Source organism: Protopterus annectens, chromosome 9.part0 (assembly GCF_019279795.1).
Source record: "Protopterus annectens isolate FY-2018-M chromosome 9.part0, PAN1.0, whole genome shotgun sequence".
Classification (NCBI taxonomy): Eukaryota; Metazoa; Chordata; order Ceratodontiformes; family Protopteridae; genus Protopterus; species Protopterus annectens.
The window spans coordinates 1463554105-1463576841 of record NC_056743.1 but is presented as its reverse complement, the minus strand read 5'-3'; the positions used below and the strand labels follow the sequence as shown (position 1 = coordinate 1463576841).

Below are 22737 nucleotides of genomic sequence, written 5' to 3'. Positions count from 1 at the left end.
TGAGTGCAGGGTCCTGGGTTCGAGCCTTGAAAAGGCAGTTTATTTTGTTGCTGAGCAGAACAAGGGACTTTGGCTACAGAGTGATAGAGGCACTCTTAAGCAGTTGTAAGCAAGGTTTGTGCGGAGCTAAGCAATGCCTACACAGGTTAAGCAATTCAGCAGGTAACTATAAGAAACTGTAACCAGACTATAGCAGTGCTTACCCCGCACAAACGCACTTAAACATGCTTACTACTGCTTATTTGTGCTTAAACCTGCTTACTACTGCCTAAATTCCTTATGACACTGACACTTCACATGTGCATTTCATGCAGTACTCCAGTTCACATTTAAATGTTATTATGTAGGTTTTACAGCAAAAAGATGTACAAATATGTTCATATACAGATTTCACATGGAAAATGATATGTACTGCAGTGGGACTCGAACCGAGAATGCCTGTTTGTTAGGTGGGTGCTCTAACCACTACATTATTGCTGTGTTGCTTCATTTGCATATATACCCATATACCCATGGATCCTATTTCCCCAAACACCCACCCCAACACTTCCCTGACACATCAGTCATCCATTCTCTAGTTGGGAACATGGTGTATCCACACCACTACACATTGGCCACTCCCTACTCCTCTGGACCCATCCCATGGGTTGACTCAGTCCAAGTATCCTCAGACATCCCAACCTTTTAGTCCACAAACATTGGTGAAATGAGTGACCAATGGGACACTATTCCCAATTTTTGGGTTGTCCTACCTGGGACACACATGTCTTTATTTCAAGATTAGACTCTATACTTCATTACTTCATTGCTCTAGTTAACAAGACACTAAAATAAATGAATAACTAAGACTATATGATAATGCACACGTTACACATGTAAACCAATGATGTACAAGTTCGCCAACATTATATTACAAATAAGACCGGTTTAGTGACTGGCGTTGACGTAGCTGGCAAATCACAGGAATGATTCAAGTATTTCATAATGGGAAAGTCCTCACATTTTATTTTTTTGAGAACAGCACTAACTTCGAAACTAAATACACAGCTCTGAATTATTGCAGATTCATCCCTGCTCTCTATCTTCTCGTAACTCTAATACTATAGTACTGCAATATACAACAGAAACAAAACAACAGCTTATTTTACCTTGGAAGTTTATATCCCAGCAAAATCATGAAAATGTTGCAAATAAATAAATATAAATATATATGGATGACAAGCATTTCATGACAGTCTAAGTAAGGCCTGCACTGTTACAAAGGCCATGCATTTGGCATGAAATTGAGTCGGGATATATAAGCCACAGTGCAGAGAAGGGGGTCACCATTTTTTCTGTAATGGACTATGAACAAATGTTTATTTAACATCTGTTAACCGAGTATGCAGACTGTTCCAATGAGTCAGGACTCCATTCAGTCATGACTTGAGCCTTAGAGGCCAAAAAACACAACTAAACATACATGAGAATCATACCTCTCAACCTCTTAATGTAAGAAGTCTAGCCAAAGCCAAATATAATTGGGGGGGGGGTCAAAGATTGGGACATACTGGGATCAATTCAATAGCTCTGCTTGACAGAGGCCCAGTAAATTGATCAATGGGGTGGCGTGAGCCGACACACCTTGGTTAGGCTTATAAATGCCCTTCGGCAGAAAGCCTAGTACCTACCTATGAACCTATTACATTTATGGTTATGCACAACCTATTATTCTATCTACTGTTGAGGTTTGTAGGGGCACTTTCATGTTATTTATGTCTGCAAAAGGAATGAATGTGGTACAGGGAATGTACTTCTACATATAGATGTATGTATGTGTGCATGCATATATATGTATAACAAACTCGCTGACCTCCAGGAGGCGGTCCAGTTAGAACCGGGCCATGCAACCCTGACATGCCTGGATCCATATTTCATACCCATGGTTCCTCTACCCCACACAAGTTCCACATACACACAAACCATCTATTCTCCAGTTGCTATCCCAGCCATAACACACCTCCACACATTGCCCTCTACCCAGCGTTAGGGACCCTACACGTATGTTGTCTCAACCCATGTATCATCAGGTTCTCCCAACCTTTTAGTCCTTGAACATACCTGCCCTGGCTTGTGTAATGGTTGGAAGTCCAAACAACTCTCAATTTTTGGGTAGTCCCACAAGGGATAATCCTCCTAGTAACACCCCCCTTTTTGCCCCATGCACACCATATACCTATCAGCCCCTGTTCCATTTCTATTAATGTCTACGGGTACATGTAGGTGACACCGTCCCCACAAGAGACTACCCTGTAATTCTTCGCAAGGTAGACTTAGCAGGTGGACAATGTTACTCCCACTGGTAGTATCCTGCCTGTGGTTTGAGAAGCAATGATTTGCTCACCCCTGCCCAGCTTGATATAATATAAGATGACAGCACAAAATAATGCAGGTGTTGCTGTTGTTTTTCTTCTTGTTCTTTTTGTATGCTTTATTGTCACAACGTTCATTCTTCATAGATATATATATATATATATATATATATATATATATATATATATATATATATATATCTGTACATACACATGCACATACATCTACATAATTATATACATTTTCTACACTGTTGGATGCCTCTGCTGGATGATGTGTTTGTGATCACAGCAGTTGAACATGTATCTTCCATGGCTTAGTGGAACTCATGTCTACTATAGTGTGCAGGGTCGGGAGTTTGCAACCTGACAATGCAGATTATTTTGTTAATGACCACGACAACAGCTGTTGGCTACAGGGTGACTTGACTAAGGCACTGTAGAACATTTGTAGGTGGGTATGCACTTGTTTGCGTGAACCACAGCATTACTAACCTCTGGTTGTGGCGTCTTGCACTCAGCCTCTACATTGCTTCACCAGTGTGGTACTCGCATACCGGCAGCCAAACAGGCTTATACCCGCTTGCTCCCGCATACACACGCACAACGTTGTGCATTTTGTACACATCTGTCAAATGGGACAGTTGGACTGTATGATTGTCCATTGTCAGAGGTGGCCCAGGGTGCAGAGCTCTACATTGACCCTAGTTACATATCCCAATTAATACTGGGGTGTTCACATTAATAGAGGGTAACAGACATAACATAGCTACATCCCCCATTAATCATGCTTAGTTTACGTTAAACTGTCAGTATTATCCATGCTTAGGTCAGGTTTACATGTCAGGTATGGCTGTTGACAAAGGTCAGTTTAAGGTGAGGTAGGATTCCTGTTTCAGAGGTCTTGATAGGTTACATGCAGGTATTCGGGGTAGGTGTAGTTATTCCATACCTGTGTGGTACAGTAGAGGTGAATAGCTAAGGAGTAGGCAGGTAGGTTGTGGGGGTGACATTGTAACTGTATAGTAGCCCATAGGTATAATTGGATGGGGAGCAATAGGCAAGATATGTCGGATGTTGAGATTTGTATACGAGGCAGGACAAGAGGTGTCAGTATCACTAGTTGATGTAGTGGTATAGATTGTGAGGTAGGGGGGTTTTGCAAAGTGGTGAGCCTGTGCTGCTCCAGGTGTGCTTGTGGTGTTCCTTCATGTGTTAGTTACATGTGTTCTGTGGGGCAGCTGTGATATTACATGTGGGTTGGGGTTCCAGATACTGGCAATATAGTGGGGGAAGACGGTGTCACCTACATGTACCCGTAAACATTAATAGAAATGGAACAGGGGCTGATAGGTATATGGTGTGCATGGGGCAAAAAGGGGGGTGTTACTAGGAGGATTATCCAGGGATGTGCAGGATGACTGCAGGGAAGGTCCACAGCTGGCCATGTTGTCTACGACAACAGGTGTGCATATGCACTGCATTTGGTGTTTGCGTCAGACACTCACACCCCTGGGTGGGGGTGAGGACTACAATAATACCTTGTGATGCCTATTACATCGGCTTACATACCTACAGTGGGGTGTTGCGACCATGTGTTTGTAGGTGTTGTGTAGTGGGTTATGCAACAACACATATGGTTATACCGTACTTAGCTATGTAAATTGGACTGTGCTGTGGTGGGACCCATATCGGGAATGGCTGCCTGTTAGGCGTAAGCATGCCTGTCAACTGTACAGAATCGGCGGCCTGTCCAGAGTTTGCTTCATACTATTGGTGTGTTCCTCTTGCAATCTGCACCTGTCTGGCAAATACATGGGAACTGACACCATTATATACAGACAAGTAATTGGATTTAGGACCCCACATCCTTCAGCCGAGTCATGCTAATGCATAACCTATTATTCTATCAGCTTTCTAAGATTGTAAGTGGAATATGTGCTTTCTGTCCCTATTTGTCCCTCCAACGGTTTATGTTCTGTCCAGTGGTTTTGTTCTTAGAGGTTGAGAGAAATGGGCGTAAGCTCTCCCCAATTCGCAATATTACTTTCATCCCCGGGGCGGTCCTAATACAACTGTGCCAGCCAACACCTGCATGCCTAGGCCCATAATTGCATGCCCATAGTTCCCCCACCTGCCCCTCCTCTACAGCACTCATCCTTACTGCGGGCACAGATGGGGCCTAACCACACCACTACACACTGCCCACTCTCTACATGGCAGGACCCATGTCATACATGGTGTCGACCCATGGGTCATCAGGCTTGCACAACCTACTGGTCCGTGTACGTATACAGCCTGGATGAATCATTACAGGGACTGACTCCGATGATAATTAATTTTTGGGGTGTCCCACAAGGGACATTGATGTCTTTGTTTCACGATTAGACTTGGCAGGTCTCTCCCACTGGTAGTATCATGCCTGTGTTCTGGGAAGCAGTGGTGTGTTTACTTGTATCGTGTGTTTGTAAGTTCCACCTGTCTAGGTGTGGGGGGGGTTGATGCTACGTGTTACCCGTTTGTTGATTGGACCCCTCACCCCCATTGGCATGGCCTGTGAGCATATGTAATCCTTAACTGGTGTATCATATCTATATATATATATATATCTATATACAGATCTATATATATACATATATATATATATATATATATATATATATATATATATATATATATATATATATATATATATATATATATATATATATATATATATATATACATATATATATATATATATATATATATATATATCTGCTGTATACTAATATGTAACACATTGTTTTCTAGTTCTGAGGAGCTTTTCTCCCCGGGTGTCTGCTGTAAATGAGCCAAAAGCTCAGCCAGACTTACCTGGTTAACAGATGTAATTTACTTACATGATTCAATTAATATCCTAGCTATATATGTGTGTATGTTTATAAACATATATACATATATATATTTCTACATATCTATATACAAATACATGTATATATCTGTATTTGTATGCATATATAAATATATATAAATATATATAAATACATATATATATATATATATATATATATATATATATATATATATATATGTCTAACGACATATGGATGTATGGGTGTCTGCATATGTATATATCTATATGTGGGTATGTATATGTATTCTGTTTCTTTATGTATACATTTATACTACGGAGAGGGAGAGGTATATCTTCATATAGCTATGAGTAGATATACACACACATACCTCTACATATATACATCTACATTTGGTTATTCTGTTCTTTGCCATGTAGATTAGACTTTGCTGCAGTGGGACTCGTAGTGGGTGTAGCTGCTCGTTGGGTGACACCTCTGCCCAATGAACACTTTTGCTTGCATCCTTGGGGATGTCCGTATAGACCCACATCAGCCAACACCTGAACACCTAGACCCATAACTAGTTACCCATAGTTCCCCCACCCGCACCTCCTCTACAGCACCCATCTTTACTCTGGGTGCATGTCGGGTCTGAACACACCACTACACGCTGCCCACTCTCCACTTCACGGGACCCATGTCATACGTTGTCTCGACCCATGGGTCATCAGGCTTTCCCACCCTTGTATTCCGCATATGTCCGCACCCCGGCCAGAATGGTTGTCGCACCTGCTTCTTTCCATAATATGTACATTTTTGGGGCGTGCCGCAAGGGACATTCCTGTCTGTGTTCCAAGATTAGATTTCACAGGTGCACTGTGTCCCCCCATGGTTGTATATATATATATATATATATATATATATATATATATATATATATATATATATATATATATATATATATATATATATATATATATATTGGTTAATTACTGTGACTATAATGTACAGAGTCCTGGGTTTGAGCCTTGCTGAGGCAGCTTGTTTTGTTGCTGGGCGAAACTTGGGCCCTTAGATCCAGAGTGATTAGGGCACTTTACTTCGGTTGTAATCAGGTTTGTGTGGGTTTGCGCGATGGTAATAACTGCTAACCTCTGGTTACAGTTTCTTAAACTCATTAGTTTCTACTTTGCTTACTCTGTGTGGGCAATGCTTACTCCTGCACAAGCACACTTGGACACGCTTACCGTTGCTTATTTGTGTTTAGACCTGCGTACATGTGCCTTATTCATTATGACACTAACACTTCACATGTGCATTTCATGCAGTACTCCAGTTCACATTTAATTGTTATTCTGTAAGTTATATGGCAAAATGATGTAAAATTATGTTCATATACAGATTTCTCATGGAAAATTATTTGTGCTGCGGTGGGACTTGAACCAGGAATGCCTATTCATTAGGTGGATGCTCTAACCACTCCACTATTGCTGTGCTGCTTCATTTGCATATATATTCCTTGTTACCCTCTTCAGCCTTTTCAGCTGCTTTAACCATAGCTAGGCGATGGGCAAACCCGTGCACCTTTTGTTAGCTGTACTCCGGGTTTTAAAATACATCAGTAATAAGGATTCTTCATTTTATTTGACTGTTCTGTTGCTGTTGAACACATGGGGACTGTTGGTGTGGATATACGGACACTTGTGAGCTGTCTCGCTCATTTATTTACACATTCTTCTTTTCTACTTTGCAGGGGCATGTTTATTCTGAGAGCTCTGCTCTCAGACACACCCCCTGCACTCGTCCATGGTCCATGTAGGATTTGGAGTTCAGGCAGCGTGCCTTCATTAATATGCATGGTGCTCTGCCGTCCTCCTCTTAAACTGCCCCTTCCTTGCAGGACTAGATTAGTCCTGCACAGATGATTAATAAATCCGGGGGATAGTCTGACACCACTATTATGGCATATCTAAATGTCCTGACAATTAGTTATGTTATTTTTAAATATCTTTTACTAGCATAGTTTAACATGGAGCTTTTTCTACAAAACCAGATTTTTTTTCCTGGATCACTTCCATACATTTCCCATGCTACTCAGCTTGCATAGCAAATATATACTCAGGTATCATTGATAAACTCACCAAACAAGGTATCAATCCTTACCTCACTAGGTGGGTTGCAAATTTGCTCACAGACAGGACAAACAGAGTGAAAATTAAAGATTCCAATCAGACTTTTGACCAGTCATGAGTGGAGTCCCAAAGGGCTCGGTCCTGGGCCCTCTCCTGTTTGGCATCTACTTCTCAAAAGTCTAGGCCAACAGAAGGACACTGGCTGACCACGTTCGCTGATGACTACAAGCTAGGAGTCATTATCAACTCCCCAAGTGATGGAGACATCCTACAAAAGGACCGTTCTGAGAACAATGACTGGTGTTGGAACCATGGGCTGAAGCTTAACGCCAAAAAATGCATTATCATCCCCTTTGGAAAAAACTCAATTCCCACGAATTACCATGTTGAGTGGATCCCACTGAACACTGAAGGGGCCATAAGAGATCTGGGCACCCAGGTCGACAGCCACCTCACCTTTGACCACCACATTGCCACTGCAGTCAGAAAGTCCTTCTACGTGGCACATCTTATAACCAAAGCTTTTGCATCCGGGAAGAAAGAGGTCATCATCGCTCTCTACAAATCCCTCATTAGACCAATCATCAAATATAACACCCCATTTAACATGTACCTGACCAGTCACCTACAACAGCTGGAGAGGCCACAAAAGTACCTTACAAAAAGGATCCTAGGCCTTAAACACATGTCCTACATGGACAGACTCATGAAACTTCAGCTGTTTTCGGTCTCTTATTGCCTACTTAGAGGTGATCTCTGTTTGACTTACAAAGCCATGTCCGACCCAGCCCTACTTGAAATGCTACACCTAAAGAAATCCCAGTCCACCCGCTACACACGCTCCAGAAATCATAACCTCATTACCACAATTAACAGAACATGCTGGAGGGACAGGTTCATCTCCCAAAGACTGCCCATACTCTGGAATAAGCTTCCCATTCATGTCAAGCAGAGCACCTTGCTGGCCTTCTTCAAGAGAAATCTTGATGAGTGGATGGGTAACAGAAAGTTCACTCCAGGGATCATTCCAGTTGCCGTACTGGATAGGAGCACTGTTAACTAACATCTGGTGGCAAGGTGCCTGGGCAATCTTTTTGGGCTAGGTTTCTAAAGGCTCCAGTGCCATTACTCTAGTACACACCTATGAAGCTATACATTTCAGTCAAAACCAAGAAGAGTGAACAGTGGAGTTAAAATGAAACTATTAAAAGGTAAAGTCTGTTACCTATGGAATTGCAAAACCATTTGGAGAGCTGTAAACTAGAAAGGCATGATTTCCAAGGCTTTGCTGGTACTATATAATGCTCTCACCACAAATGTTAATGATTCTTTGGATAAATCTGGTAAACACTGCACCATTCAACACTGCTTTGCATGGCTGATGTGGTAAATATTAAGGATGAGAACTCTGGTTTATTTAAAAAAAATGACCCAGACCTACACAGAAATGAATAAATAAATTAGAAGAGCCCCAGTCCTCAGCTGCATTAGTCCCTGACACAATGACCTAACAAAAATAAAAAATGTTTGGGTTTAAGACATGCAATGTCCACCATAACTAATGCATAAAAGTATTACACTCAGTAACTTACATAAGATGGTGTACGAGACATTGGACTATTTAGTCAGTTCATCCATACATGCATCAAAAAAGAAGTCTGAGGCTCATTCCTCATTATGACAATCCTGCAAGGCATACTTACAAGAACTGCTGAGTTTTCAAGACAGCTTAAGAGTAATTCAGCAATACTGTAAGACTGTGTTGCTTACTTCATTAGAATTTATCTCTTCATTGGATTTACTTAAGTTGCCAAATAGCAGTCTTTAGGTCTCTCAGTGGCCATCTTCTGATCAAATTAAGTTTCATGTGCAGTATCCAAATGTTCATTCTTTTAGAGTATGGAGACATCACCTGCAGTGGGCCTGAACATGTGTTAGGCATTAAAACCCTGCAGAGATGGAGTGCTTTCATTGGTCTAGAACCAGGCCTCTGTGATGATGAATATATGCATTTTTTTCCAGGGTGGGGAGTGCTTGTAGGGAGCGGAGGTTTTTTTTTTCTTAAGGCTGATACCATTGAGTAGCAATACTTTAATGCTATGAAGATACTGCATTGCTATGTTGAAAGCTTTAGAGAACAGACATTGCCTAAAAATGCTATATGGGGTTGGAAACGATTTAGTCGGTGTACGAAATCCTTGAGATGAGAGGTGCAGTTCATCCCAGGAAAAGCAGTTACATCTGCCTATCATCTCCTCGCAGGCTGGTATATAATCTACCCAATTTGAATGGCAACAGAAGCTATGCCAGTTGTTGAAAACAATATTTTTTTGTTTGAATTGTTGCATGTGTTGATAATGGCAGAATGCTGCTCAAGGCTAGGTTTGTACCAGCCTCAGACACATAATCCAAAAGCTCCATCATCTCTCTCTTCATATAGTGCAGGGAGCTTCATTTCATGTTATTTATAGGCATGTGTATGTATGACTGGGTAATATCTGTACTCATTGTGTGAGGACTTGAGTGCTTGCATAATTTGACAATCCTGGAACCTGATAGGTAACTGGCTATGACCCTGTCTTTGCTCAGCCTGGTGAACAATGTTCAGTGTGACTATGAAGTCACCTATGACCAGGATTTTGGAGTGTTTAAAGGTTTGCCTTATGGACTTTTGAATCGAGTCAGCAGGACACTTGGGTGTATGTTTCAAGTTGGGTGCCTGTGTTGTACATTTGTGAGGTTAGTGTGGGTGCTTTTTTCTTAAGTTATTTTTAGGAGGCATCTCTGGTTTAGCTAGGTTACTTTTAAGAGCCTCAGCAAATAAAGGTCTATTTGTTTGGCCTGAGCTGTGTGTACTTTGTTTAGTGTGGTATTATGTGTTATTGATGACCTGCTTATTTCTTCTCATGGCTTTGTATGAATATTTGCATTCAATAATATTGAATAAATACATCTCTCACACAATATGTCCAATGGATTAAGTACTAGGTAGTTGTCAATTGAAATTGGAGACTATGTTGCATAGGAAAACATATGACTCTAAATGCCTGTGTCTCACCAATGCAGGGCACTGTGCTGCTGTGGGGTAAACATATGGCTCTAAATGCCTGTGTCTCACCAGTGCAGAGCACCATGCTAATGTGGGGTAAACATATGGCTCTAAATGCCTGTGTCTCACCAGTTCAGAGCACCATGCCACTGCGGGGTGATGATAGGCTCTATTTATTTATTTTACTTATTTATTACATTTTTTGACCGGGAAAATAGTCAGACTGGGCCAGTGGCCCATTTTCAGAGGAGGCCCGGGGAGAAAAGCTCCAGAAAAACAGTACATTATTTGCATTTGATATTTAAGACAAGCAGAAATATTAAAACAGAGCACTTAATTGTGAACAAGCACATGTTTATATAAAGGCTTAAACTACAAACAATAGTGCTACAAAATATAAATTATACAGATTAATGTTAAGAGAACTTTCTAAGATTTTATTGCCATGAGCTTACAGTGTATAAAAGAGTAATTAGTGAATACAGGTACTCCTTGAGAAAGAGTTCTCAAGTAATAGGGGTTTCAATTGCAGTTTCCAGCATAGCACAACTATCAATACAATGTACTTCAAGTGGTGCCATACAGTACTAGATTACTGCGAACAAGAGAAGACAGTGGGAGAGAGAGAAGATGCTGAAGTGGGTGAAGAGCAATGAAACAGCGAGAGGTGAGGAGACAAGAGAGTAGATGGAGGGTTAGTAGTTATCCTGGCGGATGACAGGAGCAAAGCCAATGAGTAGCCAGATAGTTGTGTAGTAGTTGTTTGAAGTCTTAGTTGTTGTGTCTTTCTGCGGTTAGGGGTCGCCACAGCAGAACTCCGGTCCGCTATTGATTGGCAGTGGATTTTTACGTGCCGAGTTGCCAGCCCTGACACACAACCTTCAACAAAGGTACGCCCATTCACACATGTCTCCATACAGAAGACGCTCTAGCTGAGAATTGAATAGGACAACGTCTTACTGTGAGGCGACAACGCTACTGCAGCACCACCACCACAGTGGTTTATTAGCTATATTTTGAGGAAGGTTATTCCATTGTTTGAAAATGTTGTTAGAAGAGTGTTTCACCAGTGCAGAGCACCATGCTACATTGGGGTAAATATATGGCTGTAAATGCTTGTGTCTCACCAGTGCAGAGCACCAGGCTACTGTGGGGTAAATATATGGCTCTAAGTAAACTCACACACATGAAATCCGCTCAGGCAAGCCGACCAGTACTACACCAACACCATACACAAGTCGAATAAATCCAAGGTGCGTTTAATATACCGTAACATAGAATTTAAGCACATAAAAAAGCTTTTCGTTGAATTGAATAAATCAACTTCTTCAGAAAAAAGCCTGCACAGGAAACGCGTTTAAATTCCCCTCCTAATAGTCACATGATTGCTAGACATGCATTGAAGGTTGCCTGCATTGTGGAACACTCGCAAGCCGCTCCCCAGCTTTACAAACTTTTAAAGTGATACATTCTTTATGTTACAATTTCATAGTGCCAGATAGCAACAGCAAACCACTCAATGAATGTATCCTACTTTAAAAACATTTAAGCATCAACAAAATGAATAAGTAAATAAATAAAACAAAGCAATGTGCCTAATTTACTTAACCCATTGCTTTGTAGACATAGCAAAATTTATCACAAATTAAAAACTAAAAAATCAAATGACACATTAAAAATTGGTAAACCCATAAAAGTCATGTTTATATATATGTTTAAACAATGTTACATAGGCCTAACGTTTTAATGTGAAAAACTCTACTGTAAAAAATAATAAATATTTGTAATTAATATAATAAATTAAAGTAATTTATGAGAAACTTTAATAAAGCAAAATCATCCTGTCACATCATTGCGCAAAAGAAACTGTGTGTTTGAAAATTGTTATTATTTATCTACTCAAACTTTTCAGTCTCAAAACACACACAATGGAACTCAATTAATTGATGCCTGGGTAGTGACAAGCATCTAGTCTTAGTTACCAAATTAATTCACAACGTTCCAGAATCAAAGACTCAGGGCCTCCCTATTATCTATAGGGACGTGATCTATAACTCGAAAGGTGAAACTATGGGATGGATGGTCCATTATGTGTCTCACAAGGGCATTCTCTCCTTTACGTCTCCCTATAGCGTATATGTGTTCATACACTCGTTCTCGCAATTTTCTGTCGGTCTTTCCAATATAGAAGACTGGACAGTGGGAACACCTTGCTAGATAGACCACCTGTTTACTCTGACAGTTGAATTTACCCCCTATTTTCTACCTCCTACCTCTCACCTCAAAGGTGTATCTTGTCTCCATGTGTTTACATAACTGACACATGTTAAACTTAGACATACCTAACAGACTTCCTACCTTCCTCGATTTCCTCTCCAGTAACTTTTTTAGATTGGGTCCCCGTTTATAGACTACAGTGGGGTAACCCTGGAGTTTGATCCTCAATGCTACGTCGTTCATGAACAAATTCTAAATTTTTTGAACTATAGCTGTCACTGTTTTACCATCCATGCTAAATGTTAGAATAAAACTATAAGGACTTATGCCTTTGACAACCCGACTTGTATTTGTCTGGTGTACTGTATTCTGATTAAGTATGGGTAAATAAATTCCCCTGTTTCTTTTTGACTGAACTTCATCCACCAAATCAAGAATCAATTTCAAAGGGTAACCTCATTTTAAAAACAAATCCTTCATGAAGTTACACTCGTCCCTGAAGTCTGTGTCTGTGGTGACCATTCGCGCAGCCCTAACCAGTTGCCCTTTGATCACAGATTTTCTCTGTGAAAAAGGATGGCAACTGGAGAACTGAAGGAAGGTGTTAGAATAAGTTTTCTTACAGAATATTTTAGCCAATTAGCACTTGCTGATACAGTCTTTAATCAAGTGTACATTAAGGTAGGATATACTGTCTTCATCAAAGCACAAAGTAAATTTAAGAAACCTAGTTGTTGAGTTAATAAATTCAACTAAATCCTGGGATACTTCAGTGTCTCCCTTTAAAATAATAAAAATATCGTCCAAGAAGTGTGTGTAAAATAAAAAATTTTCCTGGATGTTAGGGTGTTAGAGTTGGCCATGACAAACTCCCTCTCCCAATACGTCATGACCAGGTTAGCTAAACTAGCACCACATGGGGAGCCCATGGCCACACCTAACTTCTGAAGAAAATATTTATTATCAAAGGTTACGTAGTTATAGGACAGGATTATGTCAAATAGTTCCCCTATGAGTTGGATTTCTGAACAAGAGACCCCTTTTACTCTTATCATAAAGGTCACCCACTCCACTGCTTCTAAATGAGGAATAGAAGAGTAAAGGTCCTTAACATCAACTGTGAGAAAATTATACTTCTCACTAAAAGGTATTTTGTTGAAGTTCTCCAAGAAGAACCACGAATATATGTTTATTGAAGCAAGAATAGACAATGAATTATATAATTACCTCACCATGCCGGCCCCCAGGATTCCCATTTTATTCAGAATCCCTAAGGTCCATAAGGACCTACGCAATCCTCCTATGTGCCCGTTAGTGAACGCAAGGAACAGCATTACATACGCTAGTGCTAAAGTGGTTGATAATATTCTGAAAAAATATGTCAAAAGTGAAACCCAGATCTCCAAGGATTCATGGTCCTTCTTGGAGAACGTCAACAAAATACCTTTTAGTGAGGAGTATAATTTCCTCACAGTTGATATTAAGGACATTTACTCTTCTATTCCTCATTTAGAAGCAGTGGAGTGGGTGACCTTTATGATGAGAGTAAAAGGGGCCTCTTGTTCAGAAATGCAACTCATAGGGGAACTATTAGACATAATCCTGTCCTATAACTACGGGACCTTTGATAATAAATATTTTCTTCAGAAGATAGGTGTGGCCATGGGCTCCCCATGTGGAGCTAGTTTAGCTAACCTGGTCATGGCGTACTGGGAGAGGGAGTTTGTCATGGCCAACCCTAACATCCAGGAAAAAAAATAATTTTACACATGCTTCCTGGACAATATTTTTATTATTCTAAAGGGAGACAGTAAAGTAGCCCAGGAGTTAGTTGAATTTTTTAACTTGACGACTAAGTTTCTTAAATTTACTTCATGCTTTGCTGAAGACAGTATATCCTACCTTGATGTACACTTGATTAAAGACTGTATCACCAAGTGCTACTTGGCAAAAATATTTCGTAAGGAAACTTATTCTAACACCTTCCTTCAATTCTCCAGTTGCCATCCTTTTTCACAGAGAAAATCTGTGGTCAAGGGGCAACTGGTTAGGGCTGCACGAATGGTCACCACAAACACAGACTTCAGGGATGAATGAAACTTCATGAAGGATTTGTTTTTAAAAAGAGGGCTCTAAATGCCTGTGTCTCACAAGTGCAGAGCACCATGCTACTGTGGGGTTAACATATGGCTCTAAATGCATGCGTCTCACCAGTGAAGATTTCCATGCTACTGTGGGGTAAACATATGTCTCTAAATGCCCGTGTCTCACAAGTGCAGAGTACCATGCTACTGTGTGGTAATGCTATGGCTCAGAGTCAGGAATTAATATCTCTGTACTCCTTCTCTCACGAGGAGCAAAATGGTAGCACTAATCCCAAGCTACTTCTTAAAAGCAGTTTTCATGGTTTGCAGTGGTTGTTGATCTCTAGGAAAGGCAGAAAATAATGTCAATGTGCTTCTGCTCTGACTAGGTGCAAAACAGAAGTACTAATTCCTGAGATGTGGTTTGTAGGCTATGAGTGTTTGTTAGGCTTGCCCAGATGTCTCTATTTCAAAAGCAGGTTGTAACAAAATAGATTAATACTCATATTGCAACATGCTCTAAACATTATGAAAATATGAAAGAGAGTGAGAGAGAAGTTTTAAAGTCTAAGGAAAGGACCCTCATAGTTTGAACTTCTGTTGCTTACTCATATAAGCATACAAGAAGAGACTGGGAGGAGATTCCAAAGTCAAATGTACAAAAAGGGTTGGAAGCTCAAGCACCACTGAGTTATATTGTACAACACTGAAAGGGAGGACAGGTGGAAAACGTAGTCTCATAACAGCAAGTCAGTGGCATCTCCTAAAGACTAAGAGGTTTCTCTTTTCTGCTAACCTTAAAAAATACTTCTCAGCTCCTCTGACAGATCACTTAAACTTAATATATTTGCAGTGAGAGCAGAAAAAAGAAAAATATTTCTTAACATGTCTTACATAATTAACGCAAAGAAAAACACAAATTTAATATACAATGAATGCAAAGTACAACTCAGTTAAGCTAAAATAAATTGTGATAAATATGACTAAAAGAATAAAAGCACTGCAATGCCTAGCACATAAATATTATAGCTGGTACTAAAACATCAAAGGATCAGACCCTCAGCATCTCTGAGCAGCAACATTCCTGCTAGTTAATTTGGTTAAGTATGGAGATATGTGAAATCTTTCTCATCGTTGTACACAAATATTTTGCATCCTTTTTGGTCAGTTTATTCATCCAAGTAATCTTCAAGTTCTGCAGAATTCAGATGCCATCAGTCTTAGTGTAGCTTTTTCATGTTATTTGTTCCATATCACAATTTAATATTTGCAGATTTCCTGGTACCTTGTAATAGTTGACTTTGCATTAGAAAACAATTGTATACCAGTCACATACTGTATTAATGCTAATAGTGGCCCACTCCATCTCTTACCCATGGGAGGGCCTCCTGATGTGAATCTCCTTAAGTATTACTTCTGGAATCCCCAAATCGATTCATCTGGCTGGGACTCCCCATCTCAGCTTATTGTTCTAACATCTGTTTTCAGTAATTGTTTGTCAGGTTTTTGTCCTTGATAAGCCTGTTACACCTCTTACCTTTATTATTCCCATTGAAAATCCTTTCATTCCCATTAAACTTAAAGGGTCATCTCTGATTATTTGAATGTTGTTAAAGTCTCTCATCCTGCTAATTCTGTGCTGGAGAAGGCCTGATTTTGTTATTCTTACCTGTGGTTCCACTAATTATAATAACTCTGCTATGATCCTCATGGCACCACTGCACTGTTATTCATTTAAAGGTCCCTTACTTTGTTACTTCTGCTAGTGGAGCTCATACACTGTAAAACTGAGCCTGCTGCCTAGTCACATATTTGAAATGAGAGCTCACAAAAGTGAAACGTTATTTAGAACTGCTTTGGTAGTCAGAAATCTTATCAGCAACATTTATTTATTCAGCTGGTTACTAATAGTTAACATATTAATTTCAGCAGTTTAGATGTGTGAATAGGTAAACTAGTTAATTTTGCTGACATATTATGCTGCACTGGAACAAAAGGTAAGTAAAACTGAATGGTAAAATGATAGTCAGCCATTTTGTACTGAAGCATTGTACAATCAGCTTTATACTATATCCGCTACCATATTAAATCATAACTTCAGTAGGCAAATTCCCTTTTTTGAAGGGTTGGAGGACATAAAACACTGCTCATAGGTTTGTTGAAACTTTTCTGATCATTGTTAATGCTTGTACATTTTCCTTTTTTTTATGCAGTGTAACTGTCACTGATGCATGACCTCAGTCTGGTGTGTGTGAATTGCTTGTTAGTGTTTATTTTATTTCACTATATTTTATTTAATAAGTAGGGTTGTACACATCCACATGGACTATTTTCAGATTTAGCACAGGATTGCAGAAATAGAATTAAACATTCTCAATGCCTATGCTAATTGTCCAATGCCACTTGGTCAGTTAGCACAAGAGTGAGAAATTCTAATGCAGGGACAGGTGTATCCACAATGAGAAAGCTGTCATTAGCATAGCAGCCTATCTAACCCTGGAGGAGTGTTCCCAGCACAAGAATCTGGTAGTCTATTGGCCGTTTTGACCCAATTTCTAGCTCTTTCAAGTCCCCCTGTATAAAACCCACTTTGGCGCGGCTTTTGCACTTGTTAGTACTCAGCCAAGCTCCTCGTGGTCCTGCAGAGTGGTGCTAGCAGCAGAGAGGCTAAAAGAGCGACTGCTAACCTGATAAAAGTGTTTTTTTCCTGCTACTACCTGGGCGACTGTCCAATCTAGCTAAACTGCAAGTATTTCTGCTTCTTGAACTGTTTTAAACTGTTTAAAGTTGTTTTTGCACCTGCACTTTTAAAGTTTGTCCTGTTTGTTGCATTTACCTGTTGAGGCTACACACTCAAGTGCGCTAGCCTGTGTTACATATTTATTGCATTTTTCTGCTGTTTGTTGCAAAAAAAAAAAAAAAAATTATCCTTATTTCCCATCTTTCCTGCCCTAGAGTAGTCCAAATACAGGCTTTGCTGTCTTCTGGACTTTTGGAAAGTTCCTGTGTTGCCCATTTCCTTTCTTGGATAAAGGAAGGCTTCTTTGTTCACCAGTGGCAGTGGGGAGCTCAGAGCAGCCTATCTATCCCTGGAGGAGTGTTCCCAGCACAAGAAACTGGTAGTCTATTGGCCGTTTTGGGACAATTTCTAGCTCTTTCAAGTCCCCCTCTATAAAACCCACTTTAGAGCGGCTTTGCGCGATCAGGCAGCACCGCTTAATTGGGTTTAAACCATTCTCGGCTCCACAAAGTCTGCTCTTCACTTTTTCCCTTAGAACTGATTTAGTTCTCATAATAAACACCCTATTCCTACTCTAAAGCCTGGCACTTGCTCACTAAAGCAATTGTATAAGTCAGCATTAAAAAATTAAAAGCACTACACCCTCACAAACTCCCCTTGAGTACCTTGTTCCCCATTGGCCCTTTTTTTCAATTATAAAGGAATTCCCAATACTATTCTAGCATGTCCAAAGGTCAGTTGTCAATCTCCTCTCTGGTCCAGCTGGTGAATCTGGGAATCTTGAGGCAATGTTACAACTGCCTCATGTACACAGACAACCCTATCCTTCTCCCAACAAATTCCAACACATGTCAGAGATGCAACCATATAGCCAAACTGGAGGCTAAGCTCTCTCAACTCAGTACTGGCGTAACCATTCAGGAGGAGAAGGAAACCACACTCACTACAATTCCAGTCTCACATAGACCTACCACGACAGCAAATCAAACACATAAACACACAAAAACATACTCGGAGGCTCTAAATAAATATCTGCCTAAGCAGCAGAGACCTCCAAAGCAGACACCCAAGCAACCGCTACCCCAAAACAAAACACGTGCAACACATAGCTCACAAAGCCAGTGTGCTGAACAGTCATAGCCCTTAAGGCTAAACAACACACCTGATACACTTGTAATAGGTGACTCTATCGTCAGGCTCACTGACGTCCCGCTCACCAGGCTGAACAAGGAGAAGGTCATGGTGAGCTGCCTGTTGGGCGCTAGGATCTGCCTCATAACACAAGCACTCAGGTCACTCCAAGGCAAGTACAAATATGACTCAGTCATTGTCCATGCTGGTGTGAATGACCTGAGATGTACCTCCCTGGACTACATGAAAAGAGACAAAGAGACATAGAGGAGCTCTCTGAGCATGTAGCCCAGGCCGGTATGACCCTGACCTTGAGTAGCATCTTACCCTCACCAAGAATGATGCCACAATATGAAGACAAGATGATCAATTTCAACAACTGGCTTAAGTATTGGTGTCATTCAAAGGGGATCCAATGCCTGTCAGCCTGGGATGACATGCTCGACAAGCCACGATGCTTCGCTAGGGACAGCTTGCACCTGTCACCCCTGGGCTTTCGGATATTGGCAAAGGCTCTTGCCACCCCCATAGTGCCTTTTTTTAGGCAAGGCTTAAAAGACAAACCCACCTCCATTTGTATCACAAGGGATAAGAAACTAAGATTAATGCTATACTCAATGCCAGAAGTCTAAACCTCAAGATACATGCACTCGAAACTCTCCTTAGCATGGAGAATATCGATATCTGTGCAATAACAGAAACCTGGTTCAAGGCTCCTGAGAGCACCCCAGCACTACCAGGTTATACCTCATACCATGCTTTTCGGCCCGAAAACTTGGACCAAACCACAAAAGGAGGGGGAGTATCAATATTCATCAAAGATACCCACACCTCCAGGTTGGTGGCACAGCACGAAGCATCATAGACTATCCATGTGCAACTAACAGTGGGTAAAACTGCCTTCCAGTTTATAGCCTGCTACAGACCACCCTCCCAAACCCAGGAACCCCACTCGGCCTTCCTGAGAACACTGGAAAATATGAAGGTCTCTCCAAACACCATTATATTGGGCGACTTCAACTACCCAAACATAGACTGGGAGCATTACTCTAGCTCCAACACCCTAGCCCAAAGGTTCCTAGAATTTATAAACTCAAATGCTATGGAACAACTTGTTACCACTCCCACAAGAGGGGAAAACATACTGGACCTGATCATCACCAACATGGGGACTCTATGCTCCAGAGCAGAAGTGTATCCCTCACTGGTAAGATCAGACCATAAACTAATCTCACTGGATATTCACATCCCGACCCCACCCCATGCCCAGAAAACCAGAGTGAAAAACTTCTCTAAAGCAAATTTCACACTCCTCAAAACCGAGGTGGAATCCTTCAAAGCCCCCGGGCCTGTGGAAAATATGGCCCAGACCGCAGAATCCTTTATAAATTAATTCTATGTACACCTTCAGGAATGCATGGATCATGCAATCCCAAATATAACCAAGACCCAATCCTCCAAAGGTAGATGTCCTGTCTGGTGGACCCCAGCCATAAACAAACTATACAATAGAAGGAGGAAGCTACTACATGATAGAGCAAAATCCCAAAAAGGGAAGGCATCTCTGATCAGTATTAGCAAAAAACTATGGGCACTCATAAAATCATCTAAGGCCAGCTTAGAGAGAAAAATTGCACAGGACACTAAGGATAATCACAAGGTTTTCTTTAGTTATGTTAGGAACCTGGGTGGGAATTCCCAGATATGTTCAGAATTAGTCCAAAATGACAAAAAATACATCAAACTCACAGACATTGCCAAAATCCTAGCTGACAGGTTCAGTGCAAACCCCACCCCCCACCAAAAGGGCAAATATCTATCCCAGCAGAGTGCTGCCCCCCTGACATCTCAGATGCTCAGGTAAGAGCCGCCCTCTCCAAAGCAAAAAACACAGCATCAATGGGACCAGACGGTGTCCTGGGCTGTGTCTTACATGAACTCCAAGAAGAGCTAAACCCAAACATAAAACTACTGTTCAATCTCAGCCTTACTACAGGATATGTACCCAAAGAGTGGCGTACAGCAACAGTGGTCCCTCTCCACAAAGATGGTGCCTCAACGGATACTGGAAACTATCGCCCCATAAGCCTGACTAGCTTGGTCTGCAAAGCTATGAAAAGGATCATCATGGACCTCATAAATAAGGATATTGGGGACCTACAGATACTGGATCCTACCAAGTTCGGCTTTGTTAAGGGCAGATCCTGCCTCTTAAACCTGGTCGATTTCTTTGAAACAGTCACCAAGGCCATTGACGATGGGAAGGTGGTCCACACAGCCTACCTGGACCTCACAAAAGCCTTCGATACAATACCCCGCTCGGGCATTATAGATAAGCTCACCAGCTTAAATATAAACTCCTATGTCACTAGATAGGTTGCAAACTGGCTCAAGGACAGAACCCACATGGTTAGAATTGCTGGAGCCATGTCAGACTCCAAACCAGTTACAAGTGGCATCCCACAAGGCTCAGTCCTGGGACCTCTCTTGTTCCGTATATATTTCTCGGAGGTACAGGCCAACATGGAAAAACTGTGGCTGACCAAGTTCGCAGATGACTGAAAACTGGGCGCCATAATCGACTCTCCAGCCGACACAAGCATCCTCCAAAAGGGCCTCATAGAAACAGACAACTGGTGCCACAGCCATGGCCTCAAGCTAAATGCCAAAAAGTGTATAGTCATCCCCTTTGACAAAAACAAAGTGCCCACAAATTACCACATAGGTGGTAATCCATTAAGTACGGAAGAAGTAACTAGGGACCTGGGGACCCAAGTTGATAGCAATCTCTCATTTGACAACCACGTGGCCAAAGTGGTTAGAAAAACATTTTATATAGCCCACCTAATCATGAAGGGATTCACATCTAGATCAGGGGAGGTCATCGTGCCTCTTTACTCATCCCTCATCAGGCCCATAATTGAGTACAATGCCCCTTTTGGGATGTACCTTACCAGACACCTGCAGCAACTGGAAAGACCCCAAAAGTACCTCACCAAGAGGATCAAAGGGCTCAAACAGATGCCATATGCTGCCCGGTTAAAGAAACTCCAGCTCTACTCAGTAGCATACCACCTGCTCAGAGGCGATCTGTGCCTGATGTATAAAGCCATGTCCAACCCAGAATTAATGGACATGCTGCACCTCAGAAAATCCAAATCCCATCGAGCTACGTGCTCAAGAGACTTGAACCTCAGCACTGAAATAAATAGGACATGCTGGAGGGACAGATTCATAACCCAGAGGCTCCCTTCACTCTGGAATAAAATCCCAGTCCAGGTTAGGCAGAGTCCCTCATTGACTCTCTTCAAGAGGAATCTTGATGAGTGGATGGGAGATCGTAGGTTTACCCTGGGTATCACTTCTGTGTCACTGTTAGACAGAGGCACAGTATACTAACCTCAAAAAAGGGCATAGCAAAATTAATTTAAAATGGGTGGCAAAAGCCAAACACACTCTGGCTAGGCTTATAAATGCCCTAGGGCAGATACCCTAGTATGAACCTATGAACCTATGAACCTGTTACCTTGTCTCTGAACCAAAAGCTGTGCTGTCAGGCCTGACAACCCTATTGTTCTCTTTAATGGTTGATGTATCACATTAGCAAAGACACCCTGTACACGCACACACACACACACACACACACACACACACACACACACACACACACACACACACGCATGCATATATCCATGTAGACTCATTCATGCCCTACAGACATGCTTACATGTATCCACACACTGACATATCCCCTACCCCACAACATCTCTAGACAAATGCATTGCAAATATTCCTGTATGAGTGAAAAATTTACTTGAGCAAGAAAATAGGAGCTACAGACATTTCTGGGGTAAAACATGTCTAATTAGCGTCCCTTGACTGCAGCATTGCTATGCAGCATCATCCATAAGACAATGTTTCACATTGAAATCCCCCTGTAAGGGGGAAAACATCAGTTTCTAGAAATCTGAGTCAGAAAGGCATAGTGTGATACTGAAACCTCCTGAAACAAGGCTTCCACATTTTTCCCTTTCTGTATGCCAGGTTTTGAGTACATGCCATCACACCTAGTAGATACAAGTAATACTTATAGCTGAGCATGGTATATGCACTTCAGTAAAGTCAGTATATTACAACTACTAGACTCACAGTACTATCTACAGTAAAATGTCTGTTACAGTCTCATCATCTAATTA

At 41.2% G+C, this 22737-nt stretch overlaps 1 protein-coding gene across 1 annotated transcript in view; it reads left to right on the top strand.

The window, feature by feature from the left end:
- Positions 1-22737, top strand: part of LOC122810702 (adhesion G protein-coupled receptor E3-like) — a 160358-nt gene that overhangs the window by 114048 nt on the left and 23573 nt on the right. The gene's annotated exons all lie outside the window — the stretch shown is intronic.